The following is a 15,116-nucleotide window of genomic DNA, read 5'->3' as shown; positions in this document are numbered from 1 at the left end:
AAAAAAAAAAAAGAAAGAAAAGCAACCTACCAGTGGGACAAGATGTGGAGGCAAAAGACAGTGATATAGTGATATTGACAATCTTGACCCTGTGAGGGTCTAGGCTAATGTGTGTGTCTTAGTTTTTTAACAAAAAAGCTTAGGCCGGGCACGGTGGCTCAAGCCTGTAATCCCAGCACTTTGGGAGGCCGAGACGGGTGGATCACGAGGTCAGGAGATCGAGACCATCCTGGCTAACACGGTGAAACCCCGTCTCTACTAAAAAATACAAAAAAACTAGCCGGGCGAGGTGGCGGGCGTCTGTAGTCCCAGCTACTCGGGAGGCTGAGGCAGGAGAATGGCGTGAACCCGGGAGGCGGAGCTTGAGGTGAGCTGAGATCTCGCCACTGCACTCCAGCCTGGGTGACAGAGCAAGACTCCGTCTCAAAAAAAAAAAAAAAAAAAAAAAGCTTAAAAAGTAAAATAAAATAAAAAAATTTTAAATAAAAAAGCTTACAGAATAAGGACATAAAGAAAATATTCTTGTACAAATACACAGTGTGTGTTTTAAGCTAAGTGCTATTACAAAAGAGTAAAAAAGTTTAAAAAATTAAAAAGTTTATAAAGAAAAAGTTATAATAAACTAAGGTTAATTTATTATTGAAGAAAAAAATTAAATAAACTTAGAGTAGCCTAAGTATACAGTTTCTATAAAGCCTACAGTAGTAGATAGTAATGTCCTAGGCCTTCACAGTCACTCTTACGACTCACACAGAGCAACTTTCAGTTATGAAAGTTCCATTCACGGTTAGTGCCTTAGATAGGTGTACCTTTTCTTTTTCTTTTTTTTTTTTTTTTTTTTTTTGAGACGGAGTTTTGCTCTTGTTGCCCAGGCTGGGCAGGCTGGAGTGCAACGGCACGATCTTGGCTTGCCACAACCTCTGCCTCCTGGGTTCAAGCAATTCTCCTGCCTCAGTCTCCCGAGTAGCTGGGATTGCAGGCATGCACCACCACACCTGGCTAATTTTTGTATTTTTAGTAGAGACAGGGTTTCTCCACGTTGGTCAGGCTTGTCTCCAACTCCTGACCTCAGCTGATCCGTCCACCTTGGCCTCCCAAAGTGCTAGGATTACAGGCGTAAGCCACTGCGCCCAGCCCCATTTTTTATCTGTAGCTTTTCAATGTTTAGATACACACAGATACTTAGCATTGTGTTACAATTGCCTATAATACTCAGTACAGTAACATGCTGTATGGATTTATAGCCTAGGAGCAATAGGCTACACCATATAGACTAGCTGTGTGGTAGACTATACCACCTCAGTTTGTGTAAGTATACTCCACAATGTTTGCACAATAATGAAATCGCCTAATGATGCATGTCTTAAATCACATCCTTGTTGTTAAGTGACACGTGACCGTACATGAGAGGCTTGGCTGAAGACAATCTTCTAGAATATAGAACTAAGAGATGAAATATATGAGAGAAATATTAAGAGACATGGAAGTTAAATCCAGGATGCTCAACATATATCCAATAGGAACTTCAGAAAATAACAAACATGGAGGAGATAAAGAATAGCTGGGCGTGGTGGCTCACGCCTGTAATCCCAGCACTTTGGGAGGCCGAGGCGGGCGGATCACGAGGTCAGGAGATCGAGACCATCCTGGCTAACACTGTGAAACCCCCTCTCCACTAAAAAATACAAAAAGTTAGTCGGGCGTGGTGGCGGGCGACTGTAGTCCCAGCTACTCGGGAGGCTGAGGCAGGAGAATGGCATAAACCCAGGAGGCGGAGCTTGCAGTGAGCCGAGATCCCGCCACTGCACTCCAGCCTGGGTGACAGAGCAAGATTCCGTCTCAAAAAAAAAAAAAAAAAAAAAAGAAAAGAAAAAATAAATAAGTTGTCTGAACTAAAGAAAGACACTTCTGAAATTTGGGAGACCATGCAGTGAAGAGTATTGAACATGAAAATACCCACAACTATATACACTTTGGTGATGTCTCCAAAGTCCAAGAATAAAAACAAAAGCTTAAATGCTTCCTGAAATGTAAAAGAAAAAAATTATCTATAAAATAAGGAAAATCAGCCGGGCGCGGTGGCTCAAGCCTGTAATCCCAGCACTTTGGGAGGCCGAGACGGGCGGATCACGAGGTCGGGAGATCGAGACCATCCTGGCTAACACGGTGAAACCCCGTCTCTACTAAAAAAATACAAAACACTAGCCGGGCGAGGTGGCGGGCGCCTGTAGTCCCAGCTACTCGGGAGGCTGAGGCAGGAGAATGGCGTGAACCCGGGAGGCGGAGCTTGCAGTGAGCTGAGATCCGGCCACTGCACTCCAGCCTGGGCGACAGAGCGAGACTCTGTCTCAAAAAAAAAATAAATAAATAAAATAAAATAAAATAAAATAAAATAAAATAAGGAAAATCAGTTTCATCATCAATGAAAACTCTATGTAACAAGAACAATGTCAGTTATCTTCAGGAGTAAGAGGGAAAATGATTTTGAGTCTAGTATATTAGTTTGCTAGGGCTACCATCATAAAATACCACAGACAGGGTAGCTTTAACAACAGGAATTCATTTTCTCACAATTCTAGAGTTTGGAAGTCCAAGATCAAGCTATTGGTGTCTTTTGGCTTGCAGATGGCTACCTTCTCTCTCTGTCCTTACACGGTTCATCCTTCATGTGTATGCATCTCTGGTGTCTGTGTCCAGATTTTTTCTTCTTATAAGGATATTAGTCAGGCTGGATTATGGCAGGCACACCCTAACAGCCTCTAACTCAATCACCACATTAAAGGTGCTATCCTATAGTCATGTTCTGGTGTATGGGGATTAGGGGGTTCAACATATTACATTTTGTAGAGACACAGTTCCGCCCATAACGCCTACAATTCTATTTTCAGCATAAATAGCAGTCAAAAGAGAGTCTACACTGAGGGCACTTGGTGGGGGGGGGGGTGTTCTAGAACTTATATCTTCATTAAGATCCATGGATGCATTCTAAAGGAATTACTCAAGGTTGAACTCCTGAAAATAAAAAATAAAATCATAAAACAGTGAGATGCAAAAAAGTTATTAGCAAGGAAAGAAGTAGAACTTATATGTAAACGTAAATAAATGTTAACACATTGTTTTAATATACTATGAATTCAATTTTCTAACATTTTATTCAAATATTTCATCTAGTTTCCTAAGAATGTCAGTTATAGTGTCACCTAATGGCCGTAAAAATCAATGACTTGGAGATAAAAATCTCAGATTATATAAAAAATGTGAAGATAGTAAAGAAAGTAATGACTTGAAAGCTGAGATTCTTTCTCATCTTATTCTGAGTTAAATTAACCATAGCCATTGATAGAAACTATTATTTTATATGCATGTTAAAAATGTAAGGAGAAATTCCACTTTTGGCCATGATGGAGTAACAGGAACTGGATTTATCTTAACCCTAGTTAACTGTAAAATGAACAAAATATGTGAAACAATGACTTCTAGAAATTAGACAACAGGCAGTGAAGGACTGTGATCCCTAAGAGAAGAAAAATAAGAGTGAATCCTATGAAGCATTTCCCCAGCTTTCAGTTGAAAGGCAGTTTCCAACCTGAACTACATAGAGGCAGCCCAAACAGACACCTCATTATTGTTAAGTTGAGAAGACAAAGATTAGAGCTTGAGGAGGTCAAGAAGCAGAATACTGGAGAAAAGGGAGCTTCACAAATAGAAAGCTTCTGACATCTGCAGATGAGAGACACATGAGACTTTCACTGAGTAATGACCTATGTGTGAAAGGAAACTACCAAGGCCAGGGAAAGAATCACTGGAAAACAGGAGACTCAACAATTCCCAATCCCACATAGGGGTAAGACTGGTTTATGCTCCCACCAACCAGAGTATAAAGACCTTGCAATATCCACAACTTTGGGTAAACACCAAAGAAAATGGTGAGAATGCACCGGTGCTGGAATAAAAGCTGCTCTGTACCTACCCGTAACATGATTTTTCCTCTGACTGTTATGTAAGATTTTTCTCTTATTACTGGTCTTAAGCAAATTGATTATGATGTACCTTTGATTAATTTTCTTCTAGGGGTGTGTGTATGCATATGCACATACTTTTTTTTTTTTTTTTTTTGAGACGGAGTCTCGCTCTGTTGCCCAGGCTGGAGTGCTGTGGCGCGATCTCGGCTCACTGCAAGCTCCGCCTCCCGGGTTCACGCCATTCTCCTGCCTCAGCCTCCCGGGTAGCTGGGACTACAGGCGCCCGCCACCACGCCCGGCTAATGTTTTTGTATTTTTAGTAGAGACGGGGTTTCACCGTGTTAGCCAGGATGGTCTCGATCTCCTGACCTCGTGATCCGCCCGTCTTGGCCTCCCAAAGTGCTGGGATTACAAGCGTGAGCCACCACGCCCGGAAACGTATGCACATACTTGAGATTCATGAAGCTACTTGGATCTGTGAGTTTATAATTTTCATCATATTTTGAAATTTTTCAGTAACTAGTTTTTAAGTTTTTTGTCCCCCTTTCCATTTTCTCCATTCTCTTGGGAACCCTAATTTAATACACGTGTGTGTGTGTGTGTGTGTGTGTGTGTGTGTGTGTGTGTGTGTCTGTGTGCTAATATTAGAGAATGTAGTTTCAGGCTAAATACTTTTACCGGACACAAAGAATGGCATTTCAACATTGTAAAGTGATCAGTTAATCAAGAAGATATGGCCAGGTGTGGTGGCTCATGCCTGTAATTCCAGCTTGGGAGTCCGAGGAGGGAGGATTGCTTGAGCCCAGGAGTTTGTAACCAGTCTGGGCAACATAGACCTATCTCTACTAAAAATTAAAAAATTAATCAAACATGGTGGTGTGTGCCGATGGTCCCAGCTACTTGGGTGGCTGAGATAGGAGGATCACTTGAGCCCAGGAATTCAAGGGTGCAGTGAGCTATGATCACAGCACTGCAATGGAATAATATTAAATGCTCAATTAAAGCCACAAAAGGCAGAAAAATAGTAGAATACAGGAAAAAATGAACAAGGACAATAAATACAAAGCAGTTAAAATACAAAATATGGTAGATATTAATCCAACTATATAAATCATTATTTTTACTGTGAATGGTCAAAATACACCAATACAAAGACTTTCAGGGTGGATTAAAAAGAAGACCCGACTATATGTTATCTACAAGAAACCTACTTTAAATAGAAAGACAGAAAGATACTCCATGCTAGTACTAATCTAAAGAAAGATACATTAGCTATGTTAATTTCAGACAAAGAAGTCTTCAGAGCAAGAAAATTATCGGGATTAAGAGGAAATTACATAATGATAATGGGGTCAATTATCCAAGAAGACATAACAATCCTTAATGTGTTTACGCTGAATAGAGCCTGAAAATACACGAGGCACAAATTGATAGAACTGCTAGGAGAAATCAACAAATCTACCATTATAGTTGGAGATTTCAGCATCCCTTTATCAGTAGTTAACAAATCTATCAAATCTAGCAGGCATAAAATTAGTAAGGGCATACTTGAACTCAATAGCACCATCAATCAACTGGATTTATATGCACATTTATAGATAACTTTATATAACCACAGCAGACTATACATTACTCTCAAGCTCACATGGGACATTCACCAAAATAGACATTCTGGGTCATCAAACACACATGAAATATTTTAAGTGAATAGAAATCATAACAGGATGTGTTCTCAGACCACAATGAAATTAAACTAGAAATCAATAACAGAAGAAATCAGTAACAGAAAATCCAACTATTCTTACATTAAACAACACACTTCTAAGTAACACATGGGTCAAAAAAGAAGTCTCAATATTTGGACTAAATATAAATAAAAATACAACTTATCAAATTTGTGGAATGCAGTAAAAGCAGTGCTTAGAGAGAAATTTATAGCACTGAGTGTATATATCAGGAAATAAGAAAGATCTAGAATCAATGATTTAATGATTTAAGCTTCCACCTTAGAAAACTAGAGAAAAGGCCAAGCATGGTGGCTCACACATATAATCCCAGCACTTTGGGAGGTCAAGGAGGGAGGATTTCCTGAGCCCAAGAGTTTGAGACCAGCTTGGGTAACATAGTGAGCCCCATCTCTACAATAAATAAATAATAAATTACCCAGGTATGGTGGTGCACACCTGTAGTCCCACCTACTTGGGAGACTGAGGCAGGAAGATCACTTGAGCCTAGGAGGTTGTGGTTGCAATGAGCTGTGATTACACCACTGCACTCCAACCTGGGCAACAGGGTGAGACCATGTCTTGGAAAAAAAAAAAAAAGAAAGCAAGCTAGAGAAAGAAGAACAAAAATTAAATTCAAACAAGAAGAAAACTAATAATAAAAATTAGAGAGGAAGTCAATGAAACGGAAAACAGGAAAATAATAGAAAAAAATTAATGAAAACAAAGGATGGTTTTTTGAAATGGTCAATAAAATTTATAAATCTCTAGACAGGTTAACTGAAAATAAAAGAGAGAAAAGGCACAAATTACTAATATCAGAAATAAAAGTGGGGAATCACTACTTGCCCTACGGACTTTAAAAGAATAAATAAATATTATAAACAACTTTATGCCCATAAATTTGATAACTTAGGTGAAATGGGCCACCTCCTTGAAAGACACACTACAAAAACTCACATAAGGAGAAATAGATCATGTGAATAGGCCTGTATGTATGAATGAAAGTGAATCAGCAATTTATAATCTTCTAAAGCAGAAAGCAACAGACCCATATGAGTCCACTGATAAGCTCCATCAAACATATAAGAAATGATGCAAATTCTTTACAATCTCTTACAGAAATTAGAAGCAGGAGGAACACTTTCTAACTTACTCTATGAGGCCAGCTTTACTCTAATATCAAAACTAAAGACATAACAAGAAAAGAAAATTACAGATCCATATATCTCACAAATATAGATACAAAAATCCTCAACAACATATTGACAAATCAAATTTAACAATGTATAAAACAAAAATACACATTACATCCAAGAACGATTTATTGCAGCTATGAAAGTCTGGCTCAATATTCAAAAATCAACATAATCCATCACTTCAGCAGGTTAAAGAAGAAAAACTATGTAATCATATCAATTGATAGTGAAAAAGCACTTGACAAAAGCTAACACGTATTCTTAAAGAAAACTTTTAGAAAACCAGAATAGAGAGGAATTTCCTCAACTTGGTAAAGAACACCTACAAAAACCCTTCAGCTAACATCATACTTATTGGTGAGAAATTAAATGCTTTCCTGCTAAGATAGGCACAAGACAAGGATGTCCCCAGTTTACCACTTCTATTCAACATCTTACTGGAATCCTGATTAGTATAATCAGTCAAGAAAATAAAATAAAAGGCATGCTGATTGGGAAGGAAGAAATAAAACTGTCTTTGTTTGCCAATGGCATGACTGTCTATAGAAAATCTGAAAGAATTGACCAAAAAAAACCCTCTTGTAACTAGTGAGTGATTATAGCAGGGTTTCAGGATAAAAGGTTAATAAACAGATGTCAACTGCTTTCCCATATACCAGCAATGAACAATCGGAACTTGAAATTTAAATCATAATGCAATTTACATCAGCACCAAAAAATAAAATACTTGGGTGTAATTCTAATGGAATATGTACAAGATTTATATGAGAAAAACTATAAAATGCTGATGAAAGAAGTATAAAGATATAAATAAATGAAGAGATATTTTGTTCATGAATAGAAAGATTATTGTTCCGATGTCAGTTCTTCCCAACTTGATCTACAGATTTCACATAATCCCAGGATGCAATGATTTATTCAGAGCTCTCATCTTTCTTGAGCTGATGTTGAAACACCTCATGGCCGGTAAATAATCATATTCCAGGTGCCTACTCTGTGCAAGGTACTGTGCAAGGTACTTATGATACCAAAATGAATATGACATTGTCCCAGATTTCAAGGAGCTCACTCCTGATAGAGATATTAACACATAATATCAGTATAGAGTGATAGGTGGGAAGATATAGCAATCAGGGAGTATCAGAGACAAAGAGGAAGAGAACCAGATTAAGACTTGGGAGTTATGAAAAGGTTCTGGTAAAAGATGATCCTGCCTTGAGTAACAGAGAATGAGAAGACTGACAAAAGAGGAGGCAGAGAGATCAAAGCAGAGTAAGCACCCTGTTATCATCTTGCGTTCGTAAGCCCAGGAAACATGGTACATTTTGGCTAAGTAAAAGAGTCTGAGTGGGAGTGGGGAAAATGAAATTGATTAAGCTGGTTACTTCAGAGGTGCCATTTCTGGCTCTCCAACATTTTCAGTAAAATATGAAAGCCTGTAAAAAGAATACATCTTCTGGGACAGTGTGGACCTCCCATGATGGGGTCATGCTATAAGACAGAGGCAGGAACTCACTTGCCCTTTTCTTTTGTGACCAAATTCATGCCTTATTATCTGAAAGACCATTAGCTGCAACATGAGAAAACAAGGAGCTATGCCTAGTAAGAAACTGCTTGCTTTTAAGGCTTTTCTCCTAGGCATGGCTTCTCAGACGCTGTTCTTCTGCCTTATTTAAAAAAAAAAGAAAAAAAAAGGAGTGCCTTCAGATCCTGAGGCGGCTGAGACACCATGTTATTTTGGCTACCAGCCTCTATGACCCCACTGTCTCCTCTTTTAGAGAATGTTTATCTTTAAAGTGCTCAATAATTTTGACTTGAGGAGACTCTGATATTTAAACAAGGAGACTGCCTCAGAATGTCTCAAGGTATTTCAGTTTGTATATACTGTGGGATCGGAAGGCAAAGGGTAGACCTGAAAGGATTACACCTCTTGGCTTCCACCTGAAAAATAATCTGACACTTATCCACTGTCCTTTTACCCAACATAGTTCAGAATATGTTGCAATTTGAGGTCAGGTCTTATGTTTCTTGCTCATGTATTTCACATATAAACAGTCATTTTACCAGTGTTGGACCACATCCTTCTTGATTGCTGATATTAGTCTGAGTGGAGAGGTAGGGGAGAGTGACAAAAGCCTTGGTTTCTAATTAATCCCACTATTTAAAGGTAGAAAATAATACATACAGTCTGTTCATACCATTTAATTATCACTGAGGCTGTTCCACATAGGAACTGATATTGATCTAAGCATCAGGACCCCAGCTAAGAGTAGTACTTGCTGGAAAAGGACACCCAGTTAGTAAAGAGACAATATGATAAAGTTTGAAAAAGAGAGAAGACAATTTTTAGAGATCTTGAACGAAGATTTCCCAATTCCCCATTCCTGCCAAATCTGAAAAGCAGGAAAAGCAGACATTCAACACAAGATTTTTCTCCCTTGGCATCTGTCATGCCTTCATTTGTCAGCTGACCCAAGCCAGGCAGCTGCACAAAGCATGTGCAGAGGCAATGGCAATGGGACTGGAAATGAAGTGAGTGGAGGTGAATGCGGAAGAACATGAACATTATATACTTTTTCTCCTGCTTGTCGCTCTGGGGAATAATATATATATTATAATATATACATATACACACACATATATGTATACGTATACATATATACGTATACGTATGTGTATATATACACATATATATACACAGACATATGTGTGCATAAATGTATACATATACATATATATAAAGTTTCATAGCTACAGTGCCCTGTCTATGAGAACTCAAATAGATGTAGGGCAATCTTCTCTGTTTCTGGAGTGAGTAGCAATTGAAACTCCAGGGATGTAATGACAGAAAAAAATTCCATGCACAACTTTTAAAATCCTCATTTCCTGATACTCTTGGACTTGTGTGTATGTTCTAATGATACTATATATAGTTAGTTACACGCACAATCAACACTCTTCAGGTTTCTGTTTATTTGCTCAGACTTTTCTGTATCCACCCTACTTCTCTGACCACAGATCTACTCCTACTCCTGATCTAAAACTCAATTGACTCAACTTTGATAAGCATAGGCTTTCCCAGAAAACCTCCCCTATTTACTAAGCTGCCTTCCATCACAGCTTAGAGTGAACTAAGACTTTTCACTCTAGTTGAGCAGTGCTCAAACCCTAAAGCAGTCCATGACAAAAGTGAAAGAGTGAGGTGCGGTGGGGTGCTGATTAAGAGAACTGGCTGGGTCACAAGACAGAAGCAACGGGCACTATGGTGCTGACGGGTACATGTCTCTGGACTGCAGGAAAAATGAGCAGACTCCCAAGGCCACAAAATAGGCTGTTGGAAGCTGGATGATCCGGAAAGGCCTTGCTGGGTTTCAGCTGGGAGAGTGTCGATGCTGGTTGGCAGAGCCTTTGACCTGGCAGAGATGCAGCCTGGTAGTTTTGGTGCGTGCGTGCGCAAAAGCATAAAGTACTTCCTTCGAGCCGGAATCGAACCAGCGACCTAAGGATGTCCACAGATGTTTCTACAGGCTACAGTCCTCCGCTCTACCAGCTGAGCTATCGAAGGGCGCACACCTCTGCGGTTAGGTCATTGATCTTTCAGCAAATGCAAGAAGCCAAATCCTTGCAACTGTAGTCGTCCAATAAGCTTTAAGTTGGTTGGAACTCGCCTTGCAGAGATAACCCTGCGCCGATCGCCACCGCGCCCCTTTTGCGGCGGAACAAAATCCTCTGGGTGTGGTTGACTGGCTGACTGGCTTCCCCCGGCATCAATAACAACTATCCATGAGGGGCGGGCCGGATAGGGGGCGGGCGGGAAGGGGGAGAGGGGGTGGTGGTGGGAGTGTGCTCTCACTTGTTATCGTCTTACTCCTGTGCATCCCCCTTTCTACAGGTGAAGATGACAGACTTCAGTAGCAAAAAAAAAAAAAAAAAGTGAGAGGGTGAGAGGCAGAGGGCCAACCCGCCGAGGTGGCTGCAGGGTGCGGGGGTCCGGTGAGGGAAGGGTTGCTGGAGGAGAAAGCAGGAGAACTGGAATGGACACTGGTAGAAGGCTTCCAACCCTAGGCAAGCCGCAGAGTCTGGTGGCGGCCGGTTATGAGGCCGTTCCCTAACGCTCTGACCTCCCTTCACCTTCCACTGCTCTCCCACCCCCTTAACCCCCAACCCCCGTTCCTCCTTCACCTGATGCATTTTCTCCCTTCTACCCACAGTATCCTATGTTCACTTTTTGGCCCGTTGAGGTGTACTGGGAAGTGAGGGAAAGAACAAATAGAATTAGGTGAGGAGACCCCTCCCAGGGATTGCAGAGGCACAGGTGATACCCCTCCTCCCTCCGGGCCAATCTGGGGGTTGGCTTGCCTCCTCTGCAAACCGACCAGAAATATTTTGCCAGTTGCAACTTTTAAAAGTAGGACAAGGCTCTGTGGGGTCTGAAAAAGCAAAGGGACAAGGACCAGCCTGCACAACATGGCAAAATCTTATCTTTACAAAAATTACAAAAATTAGCCAGGTGTGGTAGCACGAGCCTGTAGTCCCAGATACTTGGGAGGCTGAGGTGGGAGGATTGCTTGAGGCCAGGAGTTCAAGGCTACAGTGAGCTATGATTATGCCCCTGAACTCTAGCCTGGGTGACAGAAGAGACCCTGTCTCAAAAAAAAAAAAAAAAAAAAATTGGAGGGTGGGTGAAGTAGAAGACAGGAGTGTCAGTTTTGGACTGCTTACCCTGATGCCATGTCTTTGACAAAGGTTTCAGATCTGATCTGGTGTGTGCCACTACCCCAAGACCACTGGGACACCCACTCCCCAGCTGAACACCTAGTGGAGGTGCAGCAAGCCACATCCAAGGGACCTAGCCACCATTGATTTTAAGTCCACTCCCCGTCTTATGGCAAGTGGGTCTGGATCTCTGAGGGCAAGGGTCAGATGCTCACAGAACCCAGCTACTCTCTGTCATGGCTCAAACAGGAAGAGGTGGTACCCAGGTTTCAACCTTGCTTGTGTTGGCCACCAAAGCTGGCTCACCTCTGATTTTCCCACCAAAGCACTAAACAGAGGTTCCAAAGAGCCTGGGGTCTCTATATCCCATCATGAACTTATCCAGTAAGGGACAAAGGTACTACATTTGGTCTGTGTTCGTTGGTCTCTGCCTTTGGTGTCATTGGAGGCAGGGATCTCTCTGTGGCTCCAAAGCCATAGAATCATCCTGGGCCCTGGCGATGCCATAGCTCAGCCTCCTTCTGTTAGCAATGACAAGCGGGAAAGGCTGACAAAGCCAGCGGAATGTTGGGGGAAATAGGGAGGTGGGGGGAGAGGAGGAGCTGCTTCCCAGGAGAGGAAGACATGTGTAGTCTTCAGTTTGAGACCCGCAATGAAACAGCTCTTGTGGCCATAGCAGGTAGTGGAAATCGGTGTCTCAGTCCCCAGAGGGCTTCAGAGGGGCACGTTCCCATGGGCTGTTTGGCTTGGGGTGCTCTCTGTGATAGGTTGCATGCGTGCATCAAATCTCTGGAGTTTTTTTCCGAGATGGTGAGGTGAGACCAAGTATCGTTTGTTGGCCTTCTTCTCCGCCTCATGCCCATAGAACCCACTCCATCTCCCTGGAGGTGAAGCCCCTCTTCGTTGGAGAAAACCTAAGTCCATTTCCTGCTTCATTCTCTCTGATTGGGCCTCAGCATGTTTTTCTTCGGGGTGAGGGTAGAGTCCATCTGTGCCTCTAGGCCCAAAGCTCCAAACTGCTCAGACCCACCAGGCGGTGGCCTAAGGCAGCGAATTCGTGTGCCTCTGTATAATGACAGCTGTCACTCAAGCTTTACTTCTGCACCCTGCCATGGACCCAACAGCCCCTAACTCTCCAGGATCACTGAAGCTCTTTTCGAGCTTGCACTTTTGTACTCCCCTTCTGTCTCCCTTACCATCTCAAGTAGGAGGGCACTCGACACAGGTGTTTTTGATGGCTTTGAACTGAATATTAGGTCCTTGCTTTTCCAGCAGGGGCCAAACTCGGCTGTAGCAGCATGAAAAGTTGTGAAGCTCAGAAAAAGTGAGGCTTGAGGGATTTGGGAAAAGCTGTGGGGATAGGGGATAGACTCACCTTGTCCTCAACCTAAAGGGCAACCTGACCTTGCTAATGGAAGTTCTTACGATCAGGAAATTCTCAGGGTGACAGCTGTCTCCCCAAAGTAGGACACAGCAAAGTGGGAATGAATATTTTCTTTATGCCTGTCTAAGTCTATACATTTCCAGCAAAGGAGAATGAGAGGGGCTGGCTGAGGGGTCGGGGGAGAGAGAGAGGGAGGCAGAGACACAGGGACAAAGAGAAATATACAGGGACAGAGAAACTGTGAAAGAGAGAAAGAGAATGAGACAGAGACAGACATGAGACTGTCGGATCTCAACGCAGTGATAAAGAGCCTGAGACGGATGAGAGTGAGAGGGTGAGTTTTCACGGAAGATATCATGGTTATCCCCACTTTACACCCTTGTCAAGTAAGCTTGATGTTCTCCAGGGAACTTGACCTTCCAGGTTTTGCCCACCTGGTCAGGAGAGCTCTGTCAAAACTGAGCACAGCGGTGTTGTCACAGCCAGCAGCCTGCAGCGATGCTCAAGCCCGAGAGCAGTCTGTGAATAAAAGCGAAAGAGCACAGGATGGGGAAGTGAGGGATGGCACGAATAGAAGGATTGGTGGGGTCACAAAGCAGAAGCAAGGCGTGGGAAGCTAGGTGATCAGGAAAGGCTTTGTGGGTGTTTTGCCCGGGAGAGTGTGGTTACTACTTGGAGGCTGCAGGGCTTTTAACCATGCAGAAGTGCGGCCAGGCAGCATTGCGTGCAAAAGTGTCAGGCACTTCCTTCGAGCCGGAATCGAACCAGCGACCTAAGGATGTCCACAATGTCTGTACAATCTACAGTCCTCCGCTCTACCAGCTGAGCTATCGAAGGGTGCATGCTGTCAAACCTGAGTCATTAGACTTTCTGCAAACAGAGGAAGCCACCTCCCTGGAATGCTCGAGGTCCAATATGAGTTGGATTGGTTGGGACCCACCTTGGAAGAGAACCCTGCGCGGGTCGCCACCGTGCCCCTTTCGGGGCAGAGCAAATCCTCTGGGCGAGGATGCCTGGCGTCTCTCGGGCTCTGATAGCCACCATCCACGAGGAGGAGCTCTCATCTGTGACAGCCTTCCTGTCCCTGAGTATCCCCCTTTCTACAGGTGAGGATGACAGTCCCCCGTGACCTGAGAGAAAATGAGGTGAGTCAGTGAGGGCACAGGGATTGGCGAAGTGGTTGGGTGGGTCTAGTCGGGGAGAGAACGCTGGAGGAGGAAAGGAGGAAAACCCTAATGGGCGCTGGATAGGCAGCTGACAACTCCAGCCCAACCTCAGGGTCTGGTGCAGGTCTCTAATGGGCGCTGCCCGTAACAGTCTGATCTCTCTACTCCCTCCCCCACCACACACACAGGGCCCTCCTCCCCAGGCGCCCCGCCCTTCTCCTCACAGGAGTCTATGCTCACATTTTGGCGCATTGAAGTGCACTGGGAAGTGAGGTGAGGAAATCTCTCCCAGGCTTGCAGATGCACATGTGAGATACCCTCTTCTGCAAACAGGCCAAGAATTCCAGTCAGAAGCTGCCGATTTCTAAAATAAGGCAAAGTTCTGTGGGTTTCCTTGAAAAACAAGAAGCCAGGTAAAGGACAGAAGTGTGAGCTTTGGACTCCTTATCCTGACCCCACATCTTTGACAAAAGTTTCAGATCCCATCTGGCGTGTGCCCACCACTCCAAGGCTACTGAGACACTCACCCTGCAGCAGAACACCTAGAGGAGCACAGGAAGCCACACCCAAGGAACCTAGCCTCCACTGAGTTTATGTCCACTTCCTGTCTTACGGCTAGTGGGTGTGGATCTCCAAGGGTGAGGGTCAGATCCTCACAGACCTCCTGCTACTCTCTGCCATGGCACAACTGGGAAGAGTGGGCACCAGGGTTCACTCTCACTTGTGCTGGCTACCAAACCCATTTGTTGGTTCGCCTCTGGTTTTCCCCCAAAGTACTGAGCAAAGGTTCCAAGGGATCTGGTGACTCCATGCCCCATCAGGAATATATCCAATGAAGGCCTGAGGTGCTACTTTTGGTCCCTCCTTGTTAGCTGGTCTTTGCCTTTGGTGTCATTGGAGGCTGGGATCTCTGTGTGGCTCCAGAGCCATAGAATCATCCCAGAGCACTGGTGACACCAAAAAAG

General features: G+C 43.2%; 2 non-coding genes across 2 annotated transcripts; both read right to left on the bottom strand.

Annotated features, from left to right (window-relative positions):
- Positions 1-10,356: 10,356 nt before the first annotated feature.
- On the bottom strand, positions 10,357-10,450 carry TRNAY-GUA (transfer RNA tyrosine (anticodon GUA)). The gene is made up of 2 exons: positions 10,414-10,450; positions 10,357-10,392 (listed from the first exon to the last, which is right to left on the bottom strand). It is a non-coding gene; the product is annotated as a tRNA-Tyr (tRNA).
- A 3,279-nt stretch (positions 10,451-13,729) lies between these two features.
- Positions 13,730-13,822, bottom strand: TRNAY-GUA (transfer RNA tyrosine (anticodon GUA)). The gene is made up of 2 exons: positions 13,786-13,822; positions 13,730-13,765 (listed from the first exon to the last, which is right to left on the bottom strand). It is a non-coding gene; the product is annotated as a tRNA-Tyr (tRNA).
- Between the last annotated feature and the right edge of the window lie 1,294 nt (positions 13,823-15,116).

This window comes from Macaca thibetana, chromosome 7 (genome assembly GCF_024542745.1).
Source record: "Macaca thibetana thibetana isolate TM-01 chromosome 7, ASM2454274v1, whole genome shotgun sequence".
In the NCBI taxonomy this organism is placed as follows: Eukaryota; Metazoa; Chordata; class Mammalia; order Primates; family Cercopithecidae; genus Macaca; species Macaca thibetana.
Note: the sequence above shows the minus strand (reverse complement) of the source record. Positions and strands in the feature narration are given on the sequence as shown.